This window comes from Eptesicus fuscus, chromosome 1 (assembly GCF_027574615.1).
Source record: "Eptesicus fuscus isolate TK198812 chromosome 1, DD_ASM_mEF_20220401, whole genome shotgun sequence".
NCBI lineage: Eukaryota > Metazoa > Chordata > Mammalia > Chiroptera > Vespertilionidae > Eptesicus > Eptesicus fuscus.
In genome coordinates, this window is record NC_072473.1 from 131,827,073 (window position 1) to 131,840,836 (window position 13,764).

Consider the following 13,764-nt stretch of genomic DNA (forward strand, 5'->3'; position numbering starts at 1 on the left):
ATGAAAAGGCTGGAACAGAGGCAAGGTCTCATAAAAGAAATGTTCAGATTGTCTTATTTAAGTCTAGACATAGTTTGTGTGCGTGTCTGTAGAGGCATACATATGGCTGCATAGTTACGTTTCTATGAAAATTTCCTAATATTGGGAATCTCACATATACTGTATACAAAACTAATCCGATCTCAAAGTAGGATACCTTGTTTTAATTAAAAAAAATGAATCTAGCAGCTATCCAAGTGTTTTTGATCATTGTAAAACATACATGATTAGTCACTTGTCAGTGCTCAAGTGAACAAGGTTTTCCCCAGCCCCAGGAGCTGGAAGATTGGTTTTGAGGGAGACAGCTGACCCTTAGTGAGCCAATGGTGGTGGCAGACATTATTGAGGCAGTGATTTCTGTTCCTTCCTTGTATTTTCTCATTCCCATTTTCCAGATTAAACAAAAGCCTTGATGAAATAAAATGACTTTTTCAAGTCCCTTCCAGAGCCAGTATTGGAACCCAGGCTGTCTATCTGCATCGTTACCTGTAGTTCTGGTTTATGAGAACTTGACACAGTTGGATCATTTGGAGATTGCCTGGGGACAGGAGTGGCAACTGGGAGGAAGCTTTATGTGGGGGTGCATTCCAGTAAAACCCTAAAGGGAATATTTTGGTAAAGTGAATTGTCAACTCCCGATTTAGTTGTTTTTCACTGTCTCAGGGCATATACCTTTTTTCTGCCCTCTTCTACCAATTTGAAAATTAGATATTTGAGCATTTTTATATGTTATGGAACATGCTTTCTGTGTTATAACAAAATGAATTATACATTAAGGTATCATCCAAACAGTTGCTGACTTTGCTTAAGGTTAAAGGAAGTATGCTGAAAAGAGATAACTGTAGTTAAACTGCTCAAATCGAGCCTTCCAGATTTCTTGTGTGGGGACTTGTACTTTTTATTACTGCATTTTTCCTGTCTGTGTAATACCTGGGAACCATTTATTCCATGTAATGCCACCCCCATCTTGGTAGTAAACTTTTTACTGAAGAGGAAGACTTTTAGGCATGTCAACTTATTTAATTTGAACCTTCACAGATGACATTATGATGGTTTTCAAGTTTTCATTTTGCTGCTTTTAAGCAAGTTGGAATTAAAGGACTGTACAGATGTGTGTGTGTGTGTGTGTGTGTGTGTGTGTGTGTGTGTGTGTGTGAGTGATGTGGTTGTATTTCAGGTGTGCTAACGTGTGAGTAGCTCCATTTAGAATGTGAATTGCAGTAAATGCAAAAGTGAAAGCTGCAACATGGCTGTCATGTTCCCAACCACTTCCTGAAGAACCTGCCACATGAGCCCCAGACTTAGAGACTTAAACTGGGGCCCTCAGGTCGGAAAGAGTCCTCCATGCTAAAAGTCTCCAGTAGACCTACAAGTATACAATCTGTTACTGCTGTTAGGTAAACTCAAATGTTTGGTTGCCTCAGTTGTAAAGTTTTCAACAAATAATTCTGAAGCTTTAAATATTTGGGAATAGAACCCAAAATTTGCTATACCTTAAAATTAATCACTGTAACTTCCTCGTTTACATGATCCAGTCCTTTGAAACCATTTAGAAAGTGCATTCTGATCCTAAAATGTACAAGTTATAAAAGAAAAATGTGAGCTTGTCAGATGAACTACAACCACCAGTCTAATAAAACTGAGTCACATCCAAATGGTCTGTACTTCCACTACCCTCCCATTCTAGGGAAAATGTGTCTGGGGGAGGCAGTCTGAGTCATCACCTGGTTTGTTTGACATACACTTCCTTCCATAAATTGGGAATGGCAAGCAGCACAGTGTTCTGGGCTTGTCTCAGGGAAGGAGCCGTTGCAGCCTTGCACAATCAAAATAGGGCCTTTAGGTTTAAAGGATGAAGCTGAGCCCATGTTTTGCCTTCAGCTGTTGGGGGTAGGAAGAAACTGACAGACCCTAACAAAGAACATTTGTAAGTATCATCTGGGGTGGGGTGAGGTTGGGGGTGGGGGACTTGTGTCAAAGAAATGGTAGGAGTGTTCACAATTGCATTTTTCCTAGGACATAAACAATATTTAAGAAATAAATGAATGGTGTTAAAATAAAAATAAATAAATAAGGGGGACTCATTTCCTTAACAAGAATGAACTTGATGTGAACAGTCTAAAATGATTACATGAAAAAGGACGGGTATGAGAGACCTATTATTTGGTGGTTACCATACAAATTTGTCTTGACAATGTTTAATTTTCCCTGATTTACCCAACCATTTTGAAAGAAATGTATTTCATTTCTGAAACGTTTTCATGGCAAGCTGAATCTCCTGTAGGGGTGTTTTGAGAGAATGAGGAGAGAAGAGGTTCGTGTGTCTCACACATTTTTTCTTATTTTAAAAATAATTTAGAATGTAAAATTGTCGCAGAAACTGTAGAGGAAGGGTAAGGAGGAGTAGGGTTATAGCTGAAGTGGCTTTGTAAACTCAGTCTCTGCTTTGGGATTGTTTTTTTAATATGTGCCAGGCATTCCTCTGATTTCCATCCTGACTTGGTTGTGGCTATCTGTCTGTCTGTGTGAGGCTTGGGTGTTGCCTGTTTTAAAGCCGGAGTTGTCTCAGCCTGGGCGTTTTCTGTTTCGGCTTATGGCTCTTTCCCCCCCTCTCTTTTCCTGAATGAGTGTCCTTTGTATAACCCCAGTAATTCAGAAATCCTGCAGTCAGAGGGACTGCCCTGTCATGTGACTTGGGTACTAGGTGCTGCCTGTGATTGGTCAGCAGCTAATTGGCGGGTCCCTATAAGAGGTCCCACTTCTGGAGTCAGACCACTCTCCTGCCTGGGCTGCTGCTCAATGGGGGCCAGAGGGTGGAGAGGGGCGGGTGTCCAGTGATTCAGCCACATGTGATAGATGACCAAGTGACTGCTTGCTTGGAGTCCGTGCATCAGTGGAAGACACCCAACGGGTTGTGGCTGACTTGATCAAACTCTGGCTTCCTGAACTGGTAACTGTCACTTTAATATAGCTTACTGATTAAACTCAGAAAAATGCAACTAAAAATCTTTGCCAGGAACTTGTGTGGACTTACTCCCTGTCTCCCCCCACCCCTTGTTCTTATTCGTTTTGTCACAGGAATGAAATGCAGATAACCCTTCAGAAAACTTTTGTAGGAAAGCACCTCGTGTGATCTGGAACAAAGACATTATATAATCAGATTTATCAAGCTGTGAAGAGGCAGTGTTAGCGAACAGAAGCAGCATTCTGTCACCAGGAAATACTGCTTTATCCAGAATTGGTAAGTTGAAAAATGGCATTGCTCCCTAATAGATATCATATGGTGTGTGGGGGAATTGTGAAATTGTTCACAGATCCCTAACGACTGTGTTGAACCACAGAACCCATAAACAGAGTGAGGAATTTGAAAAAGTAGCAGCCCAAGAATATAGCACCAAGGCTGAGAAGCAGCCAGGTGATTACCAAAGATTAACTGAGCATTGCCAGCTTAGGCAAATATATGTAATACAACTAGTTTGGCTTTTCCCCCTTTTTACCTTTTCCTTTTTACTGGGGGGGGAAATCAAAATGGGTTATTTGGTAACACTGTAGCATCAACTTTCCATGGATGTAGATTTCCATTTAGTATGGATAATATGTATGATTTTTGGAAGAATGCTTTTATAATTAGTCAACTTGCCCTCCTTTTTCCATCCCTCTACCTAAGGATGTCAAGTATTTAGTTAGAACTCTAAAAAATGAAAGTTTAAGTTATGCATTAGAAACATTTCTTACTGATTATGAAAGGCAGATTAATATGATAATACATTTTTTACATTTGTATCATGAATTTTTAAGATTGTTCTATTTGATTACATTAATATAGCAAAAGAGTAGTTTTTTCTATATGGTCCATTACACTTTGAAAGGTCCTGATTAGCAATTCTTACTGGTGTGCCTGTCTGTCTATCTTTCTCTAAAACTTTTAAATTGTTTTCTAATCTTTAATCTGAACTTCCTTTGTGTTTAAGTTGTCCATAAAAATACAATAAAGCTTTGAATACCTATGTTCTATACAGTAGGTTCTTGTTCATGAACTCTAAGGAAACAAGTTTATATTAGGCATGAATGTCTGATTTCTTTTCTTGGCTTTTTCAGAATTATTTTGCTGGAAAAGTTGAATAGAATAAGAAAATCATTAGAATGGTGGGTGACTACCTGATTTTACCAGTTTATTAATGGTCAATAGACGCAGTCATGTGATGTATATTTATAGAATCAGATAGAAAAGAACTGTTACCTGTTAGCAACTATATAGGTAACTTTGGTGATCTCCCTATATAAATGTGAATTCATAGAATTAAAGCTGTTATCAGAGTTATGCATTTTGGGTTATATAGGATATAATATTATTTATTTTGTTTTCAGTATCTTAAGCCAAATTGAAGGTTGAATCTGCATTTCGGACTCGGTTCCCATTCTGTTTTCCCATACTTTTTGGAAAACACACAAATCTTAAAATCTATAACTCGAAATGGAAAATGTATAATAAAATGCAGGCTAGCAATGCTGTAGTTCTCTCTGGCACTAGAGTGGGATGAGGGTGGAGGAGAGGGAAATGAATCCATGGGGATATATTAATTGGTATTTTTTCTCTTATAATTTGAGAATGTTAAAGATTATTATTCTCAAATAGCTTTCAAAGACATAGACAAAAGGCAAGATAAGCATGGCCTTTAGGGGCAGGTCCTCCAATAAATCAGATCGCTGATGCAAGTGTGAATATTACAATTATTTGACTTAATTAAGGTGTGGCTGAAGATGTGAAAAAAGTCTACTCATTTCCTTGAAGCACATGAATTTATAGGTTTTAGAGTCTTGAAGACAGAAAAATGGTGATGAAGAATTAAGATATTGACAGGTAATTTACATCCAACTGCTAGTTGTATTCAGTGATTCACAAGTATTTTCAGCTCTGTAATTCATGTAATTATTTGGGCAAAATATGATGATTTAACAATCTAGCTAAAAAACTGCCATTTTAATGGAAAAAATCCTCTATATAATTTGTAGATTTGACTTATCCATTTAGAATCCATTGTCATGAATGAAAAAAAAAATGATAGAAGAGGGTTGAAACAGTAAATGCTGGAAAGTATTTTCCAGAATAATTCTTTTAGATCTTCATGTTTTCAGTTCTGTTTGCTGTGCTGTTATTTACAAAAAGGTATGAAAAATAAATAACATGGCATTGTCCTGAATTCTCCACTGGTGTTATTGAAAGTATTAATATTTTATACTCTGTAAGCAGTGTGCATGCGTCTTTGTCTTTATGGGTATGTAAAGATACAAACTAAAATGAATCTGGTCAAGTGACAGACCTCAAAATATTTTCTCCCAAATTGTATTTGGTATTTTTATAGTCAGAAATAGAAACACTTTCCTTTTGGGCTTGTTTCTTAAATTTTTGATGTGGTATACCTTTTTGCCCAATTTTTTAAGGTATGTATACGTATGTGTTTAGATGCTTGATTGGAAGGGGGAGCTTTAATTGCTAGCAAAACAAGTGGGTGTTTGTTAGAACCTAGAGAAGCCTCATAGTGTTGTTCCTATGACAACTGAGGGGTTGGGTGTTGAAATGTAGCTTTAAGTTCTCAGTTTGGAAATGTCATTCAGACCTCCCACCACAGTCTTATTGAGTGAGTAGGAGGATAATGAGAAGGGGGGGAAACCATGAAGCAACATAAGTATCTCCATTCTTTTCATGTCTTCCTGACTTGTCTTTGTGTATGGATCACCATGGGGGTGGTAAACCCTAGGTCTTGAACAAAGCAATGCTTTAGTATAAAATAAATGGAAAAGGGTCAAAAAAGTTGGGGGAAGATAAATAACAAACAGGGGTAATAGGCAGGAGAAGTTGGCTTCCATGGGTTTGTGTAAGTCTTTTATCCAGCGCGGACTAGCAGTGAGAACATCTTGAATGAGTTATTGTATATCTCTTCAAGAGCTGCAAATATTTCCTTAAAATGCAACGTGGAGAAAATTCCTTTGGAAGGAGGATAGTTGACCACTTCAGCATAATACTTGTTTATCTCCCCTAGGCTGATTACAGAGGACACTGTATTCTTTTAAGGTACATGCTTTTAAGTCAATTATTTCTCATCTAATAACTTGTCTTTTTTTTTTCCTATGGGAAAGATAAATTGTGCTATTAAAAAGTGGTAAACTTAGGTATTTTACACTATGTTCAAAAATTACTTAAAAAAACCCTTAAAGATTGTTAGAGACTGGTTGTTTGTGGAAATGATTTGGTTGACTGAGAATCTTATGGCCCAGTGTTTTTTTTTGGGGGGGGCAAAGGTTGTTTAGACTAATTTTGGGGATCGATTAGTTATGCAGTGTGGATTTTCCATGCCTAAAGGACTTCCTACTTTCTACTCTTAAATGGTTTTGACAATTTATTTGGTCATTAGCATATCCAGAAGTTAGAAAGGAAAAATAGACTTCAGTGGGTTTTACCCCTTACTTAATATATAGGTCCACCATCTCTATTGAATTCCAAAAAGTTCTGAAAACCAAAAGATTTTAATGTCAAAAACTTGGTAGCAGATCATGACCTGAACTGATATGAAGCTATTTTTGTAGTCTTTATCCCACTTCATAGTAATATTAGTATGTTTTATTGTACAATATTAATATGTTTGATCATAGAGTGCTGCACCAGACTTTTCTGGACTTTTATACTGATGGAATAGTTACCCTATTAAATTGATAAAATGTAAGGATTTGTGGACTTCTAATTACTGATAGGCATGGAGCTTATATTATGTGCCAGACACTACTCTAAATGAATCACTGGCATCTAGAACAGTGCCTGGCACATAGTAGATACTGAGTAGATGTCTTTTGGTACATATATTAACTCATTTAATCCTCACAGAAACTGTATATGGCCAATATAATTATCTCCATTTTACATGGGAAACTGATGCACAGAGAGGTGAAGCAACTTGCCCAAAGTAACACAGCCAGGAAATTGTAGAGCCAGGATTTGGAAGCCAGTAGTCTAACTGCAGTCTACTCTTACTGAGTCCACTTCGGGTATGTCTGAGGCCTGGAGACATGGCACTGGAACTCTTGACTGAATCTGAAAGATGTTTCAACTGTTTACTTTATTCCTGGCCACCCTGTTCCTGGTGTCATTAAAAGTTGGTGGCTTTACCACCATGGTATTACCAGGGGCCTGCAGCAGAATGCTTATAACAGGTTCTCCTAGGTGGGAGTGTGCGAGTTCCAGGGGTCTCAGAGGCTCCTAATCTCTTCACAAGTTTCCTAACATTGATCTCTATCAACAGTCTGACTTCTTTAGTTGGAAAAATTAAGACACAAAAATAACTCTTTCCTTAGCCCCAAGGAACTTATCTTGAATAGTGGAAAAAGTTACTGCTTAGACATTCTCTGGGTCCTTAACTCCAGCAGGAGGTCTGGGCTGTGAGGAGAGAGGGCATGGGTCACCTGGGAGGGGATGAGCTCCCTAGCATGGGAGCCACACTAAGACAAAGCAAGGGCTCCCAGGGGGGAATCAGGCAGTAGCCTTCATGACTCTGAAAGGATACTTTTAATAGTACTTCAAGAAAGTATATAAGGTATCTCTCCAATACATGTATATTTCTATGTATAAAAAATTCATTCCATGCTAATAGCAACTTCCCCATTCTATTTCCCAAATTCCCCATCCCTCTAACCTGCTTAATTTCCTTGTTAGCATTTATCTCTGACATATTGTATGCTTTACTTATTTATTCATTTGGTATTTTAGTCAAACACCAGCAGTAATGTTATCTTTGAACAAATTTAAAGTTTCAAATTTGTTTCTCTTTGATCTCCATCTTCAAACTAATTTTCTCCTGTCAATCTTAGACTACTATAAATAATTAAGTTTTTTTGCTTATTGGATTATTCTCATTATTAGTTATCATTTTTATATTCACAGCCATGGAAATTTCTTTTTCTTAAACAAACTGTTTTGATTGTGCAATCAGAATTTGGAGGACTGCAATCATTGAGTATTTTTAAATTCAATAAGATTGTAATTAATTGCAAAGGCGAACATGCATAGTAAAATATTTTTATATTTTGTGAACTACCTTCAACTTAGATAGAGGAGTGTGAAACTATACATAACACTTAATTCCCCCCCCCCAAATTAAAACTATCTAATGTGCTACCCTTTTCCTTTGAAAAATTAAAAATATCAATAAAATTTTTCTATATGTTATGTTAAAAATTGTAAGTGATTTAATCTTGAACATTTCCTGGCTCAAGTTCTTAAATTCTCAACTGTAGTCTATTGTCTTTTAATCCTAAATTTATTCTAGTTTATACATTTTGAAGTATTAAAGATAATTTAGAAATACATATATTATTTACTATAAATACCGTGGTCATGTAAATACATCATTAGAGCATTTATATACTTAATTTTCTTTTAAATCCTTAAAGGAACAGATTAGATGCATGTAAAAGTTAAATATAATATGCTTTTGTAAGTCAGTATAATAATTGAGATATTTTAATTTTCTTAGCTATATTTTAATAACACAATAGTTTCCAGTTGCTTTCTTTTAAAGGTTGATCTAATAAAGTAATAATTTGCTTAAAAATGAAATGTAACTGGTTACTTTAAGGTAGAAGATGGAGTCATTGATTATGAAAAGCAAGCAAAGGTTTTCTTTTAAAGAATCTTCCTTTCTGCCTGGAAGAGTTTAATCTCCTGAAGCACCTACTCTACAGAAAGACCATTGTTGTTGGTGGTATTGGAAGAAAGCTTACTCTTTCCCCCTTTTCTAAAAGCAGATGGATAAATACTTTTAAAATGAAAACCCATTGATTTCTCTCAATTAGGATTTGAGTGGTATATATATAATGTGAGACTAGGGTTCTTAAAAATGAGAAAAACTATGAATTTGTACAGGTCCAGCAACATTTTGCAGGGTCCTTCCAAAGTTCTGGTTACCTGAAAAAATTCTCCAAACCTCCAACCATTTTGCAGTGGGTGTCAAATATATGACAGTGGTTACCATGACTTCAAGAAGGTGCCTGCTCCCAGCATCCATTACAGTGTTTGCTCCTTAAGGGGCCCAGGCTTTGGAAACATGTAGACTTGTGCGTTGAGCTGACTTTGCTCGTTGCTAGCTGAGTAAGCTACTCCATTTATTTCCCTAAGCCCCAGAGAGTGGAGTGTCAGTACTAGCTCACAAGGTTGCTGTGTTAAGTTAGATAACACATGTCAAGCACATTTTGTGGTCCCTGGAGTAATGGTGCTTAACACACTTGAGTTCCCTTCCCAAATCCTTTTAGGAACAGACTTCAGTTTAATCTTAAACCCTATGGATCCATATGTATTTTTTTCATATCAGATTAAGTAAAACAGTGATGACAATGGTGGCTGCCATTTATTGCATACTTAACCATGTTATAGATAGGCACTATTGTATTAGCTATACTTGCATTCAACTGCTCAATCCTCTTAACAACCCATTGGTTCAATTATTATGCCCATTTCATAGATGAAGACATTGAGGCATCGTAAGGTAAAATAATATGTTCGTGAGTGCTCAGCTGATAAGTTGTGGAGCCAGGCTTTAAATACAAATAGGTGGTTGCCAGTATAAATGGAAAGTACTTCTTTCTGGCAGAAAAGGAGAATAAAAGTTGACTGAACCTGAAAGTCTCAGAAATGGCCTTCTCATTTCTAATTTGCAAAGTGTCACATCTGCCAGACCTGGCCCTCTCAGTATTGAAATACGAAGTTGACTTTTTCTGTTTCTTATTTTACAAATCAACAGGAACAGTTTTAGTCATTTGTGTTTTATGAGTTTTAATTAGGCCACTGAAGTCCATGAGGGGAATTCCTTGTTTTCAGTTGATCTCATGCACTAACAAATTTACTCATGTAACTTCCCCTATTTTTTTCTCTAATGTTTTCACTTGAAAAGTGGGGGTGAAAGGGAGAGGTTATGTGAGCATTTGAGTCCTAGGGATGTACTTTCAACAACCTCTCTAGAGATTCTTTCTTTTATCTGGTATAGAATTAATCCACAGAAAAGTAAAATGAGTAACAATATATAATTACTAATATTTTTCTCCTTTATCACCATCTAGTTTTAGGTGACATCTAAAGGGGTAAAAGTTCTAAGGAAATAATTATAAGAAGTCATCTGTTTGCATAAACCCTTATGCTTGGATAAGGAGTTAAATTTTCAGAATATGAGAAAGGGGATTCACATTGAGAATTTCCTCCTTTATCAGATGTAGGCTGAGAATTTGACTGAGAGGGTAAGAGCAGTCTAGCCTAACCCATGGGTTCAGAGTGCTTAGAAATCTTTAAAAAAATCTCCTGGCCTTGGACTGAGCCTGTCTATAGGAGGATATACTAATCATGCCTGCCTTCATTCTTTTATTTGTTAAGTTGTTCGTTCATTCATCCACTATCTCCCATAACTCATTCAGCACCTACCTGCAGATGCATGAAAGAAAGGATAGGGTTAGGGTCCATTAAGGGAAGGAAGAGGAGTAACTACAGATTCACTTTCTTCCTTGCACCTCAATGACTACATCTCTTATTTGGTTCTTTGTCATTTTTTAGACAAGGCACATTTTACAGAATGACATTCATAAAAGTTTTTAAGCTAATCTTCCTTTGGCAGCCAGCTTTCTTTTTTTTAATAAGGGAAAGAAAAGGCTTATGACAGGAAAATAATGCAGAGAAATTGGTTTTATTTTTTTTCTTTAATGGAGGTTGAAGAAAGATTCATAGTAGAGAATGTGTTAATAAATAATGTCTAAGAATTCCCCTGAGCTTTCAACTCATTTCCCTGTTTAAAGAACACTAAGAGAGAACAAAGGCCTCCACAATGATGTCTTGGAAAATGATTTTTAAATAGAATTTAAATCAATTTGGAGATACAAAGTCCTGCTCTGCCCTCGATTAAATTTATTATTTTATTTTTAAAGTATCACTGAGTAAAAAATGTGAAAAATGAGGGATATCCTCTCTTTTCGGGAGGTAAAGACAGGGAGGAGGGTTTATGCTACTAACACTTCAAAAAGTGTTACGTGTCACAATGCTGCAGTTAGGGATACACTTCCTTAAGGCAGATACAGTCTTTACTTGTGATTTAGTAATGATTTAAACCTGGGAGTCTTTTCCCATACTTTTTGGAAAATACACAACTCGTCATCAGGTTCTTTGTAATAGCACAAATTTGGTCTGTGTGTTTTCTGATACCAGTTTGATCACGCAGCAATGCTTTATATTTTTCAGGATGAAATATTAAGTCTATGTCATCGACTTAGTACAATAAGTACTCTTTTGGACAAGTTAAGTTATTAAAGACAGTAAATTCTATCTTTTTCTCCATCCTGTTTGATAGCCATGCTCTAAAAGACCCTTATCTTCTACCTATGGATAGCAGAGTATAAAGGTGTTCCTTCTTAACTCATCCCTGCACAATTTCTCTTAATGTTGGGGAAATGACCATCTGGCCTTTGAAGTATGGGGTGTTAGCAAAAATTGTTCCAGGTTCCATATAAACCTCATAAGCTTATAACAGAACTGGTAAAGATACCATATGGGAAATAGTCATTTTACAGAAAGATATTTATTGCATACCTACTACATGCCAGACTGTGTTCTCTGTCTTGGAATATAGCAGTGAACAGGTCTCTGCTCACATGGAGGGGGGAGACTGACAGTGATTGAGCAAATAAATATGTGGCAGGAGTTAGTACATGCTATGGAATAAAACTGTGTCAGACAGATAGGGAGTACCCTGGGGACCGGGAAAGAACTACTTTATCTAGGGCTGACAGGAAAGGCTTTTCCAATGTTTATGCATGGGAAATGAGGAGCCAACCAGAAGGGTATCTGGAGGAAGAGGATTCCAGGCAGAGAAGACAGTCACTGCAGTGGAGGTAGGAGCAAGTTGGGCATGTTTAAGGGACAGAAAAGAGCCCGGTGTAGAACAGCAAGCAAGGGGGAAAGTAGTAGATGAGGTCTGGGAGGTAGTGAATGGCAGATCACACAGTTGGCCACAGTAAGAAACTGCTGGAATATAGGACATGATAACTAAAGATAAGGAGAATGGTAAGTTTGTAATGGCACAACCTTGGTCTGTGTGTTTTCTGATACAGGTTCCAGAGTATAGGTTATTTATATAGGGATTCTGGAGAATCCATCCATTGTGCCCCATAACCTGAGTGTGCACATGTTGGTAAGGGCTCCCATAAAATGCTACTATTGTAATAATATAGGAACCTTGGCGATAAACAGTTTAGAATTTTGAACTGCATGGTTTTAAGTACTTGTGTGTTAAAAGTATTTTTGGTGGCCTTCCATTTTATGTTCATGCAAATGATAGGTTCCCTCTTACAATTCTGCATGAGTTTTCTGATACAGGTTAAAAGGTTGTGTTGCACAGTACTTGTTTTACAACTGGAGGCAGAAAGGAAGAGTGGGAAAATAAAAGCAGTTGACCAGTTGGGAAGAATGGGGTTGTGTCTACTTTTATCTTTTAAATTGGTGTTAAAACATTTTTGCAATTTCTTAAAGATAGAGTTGATTGCAGTAAATGGATTGTAGGCCCTTATCATTATTTTTTTCATTTCTTTTTTTATTGTTTAAAGTATTACATATAGTAGTACATATATCTCTTTTTTCCCCCATTGACCTTCCCCCAGCCTCCCCTACCCCCTGTTGCATACCCTCATCCCACCCCACATCCATTGTCTTGTGTCTATTGGTTGTGCTTATATGCATGCATACAAGTCCTTTGGTTGATCTCTTATTTTACTATTGTAATTCCTACATTTTGTGTAAGGTATGTACAGTTTCTGTCATGTAGGAGTTTACATGTTAAGAAACATGATGACATCAATGAGAACAGACATGTTGTTTTATCAATATTGGACCATGTAACCAGTCTTAGATGGGCTTGATAGGTATTCATACTAATAGGTATTGTCCAGGTTTATCTTACTACACACCTCCTAAGACTTTATACCTAATACTTATACTAGCCTGACTTTCCACTAGTTAGTTATGCATTTGGGTTAACCTTCATATTCTTTTAGCCAGGGACCCACCTGCAGAAAAGAGTTATTGGTTTTGTCATTTATAGTTCAATTTAACTGGACCGGATTTCCTTACTGCCTCTGGCTGCAACTGACTGAGAGAATGAGAGTTTACTTGTGGGGAGGAGAAATTAGTAATTTGGGAACACGGAATGTTTTGAGGAAGGGGCCCTAGTGTTCTCCTTTCCATTCTCCTCTGAAGTAAGACTCTGCACTGACAGAGGGAGTGAGAGTTGGCACATCATGAGGACTCCAACCTCCTTGGATGAGATACCTTGCGAGCTCAGAAAGAAAGATGCATAAATAGGGAAGCAAGGCTGTAGGGAAGTCCTAGGGTACCAGCAAATCTCTGGTAATAAGCCAGGGTGTCCTTGGACCCTTGCCTCACTTCTTTCTAGCATCCCCGACATTCCTGCTTGTCTCTTGGAAGGCAATGGGTTATGCTCCTGACTTAGTGAACAAGGAATTTAGGAATGGGCGTTTAAGATACCATCTTCTCCAAATCTTCCTGCATATATTGCTCTCAACTGAGCCTACTTTCTAGGTGTAATGTAGAGAACTAGACAGAAAGGTCCCTTTTCTATTAGCCTCTGACTTCTAGCTTTGAGGGAAATATGTGTATTGCCCAAGAAGTGGTGTGTTCTTTTTGGT

At 37.2% G+C, this 13,764-nt stretch overlaps 1 long non-coding RNA gene across 1 annotated transcript in view; it reads left to right on the forward strand.

Moving 5' to 3' along the window:
• Nucleotides 1-13,764, forward strand: part of LOC114226893 (uncharacterized) — an 88,051-nt gene that overhangs the window by 63,226 nt on the left and 11,061 nt on the right. The window contains exon 4 of the long non-coding RNA XR_008555725.1: nt 3,118-3,280. This is a non-coding gene — a long non-coding RNA (uncharacterized LOC114226893). The remainder of the gene's footprint in view (nt 1-3,117; nt 3,281-13,764) is intronic.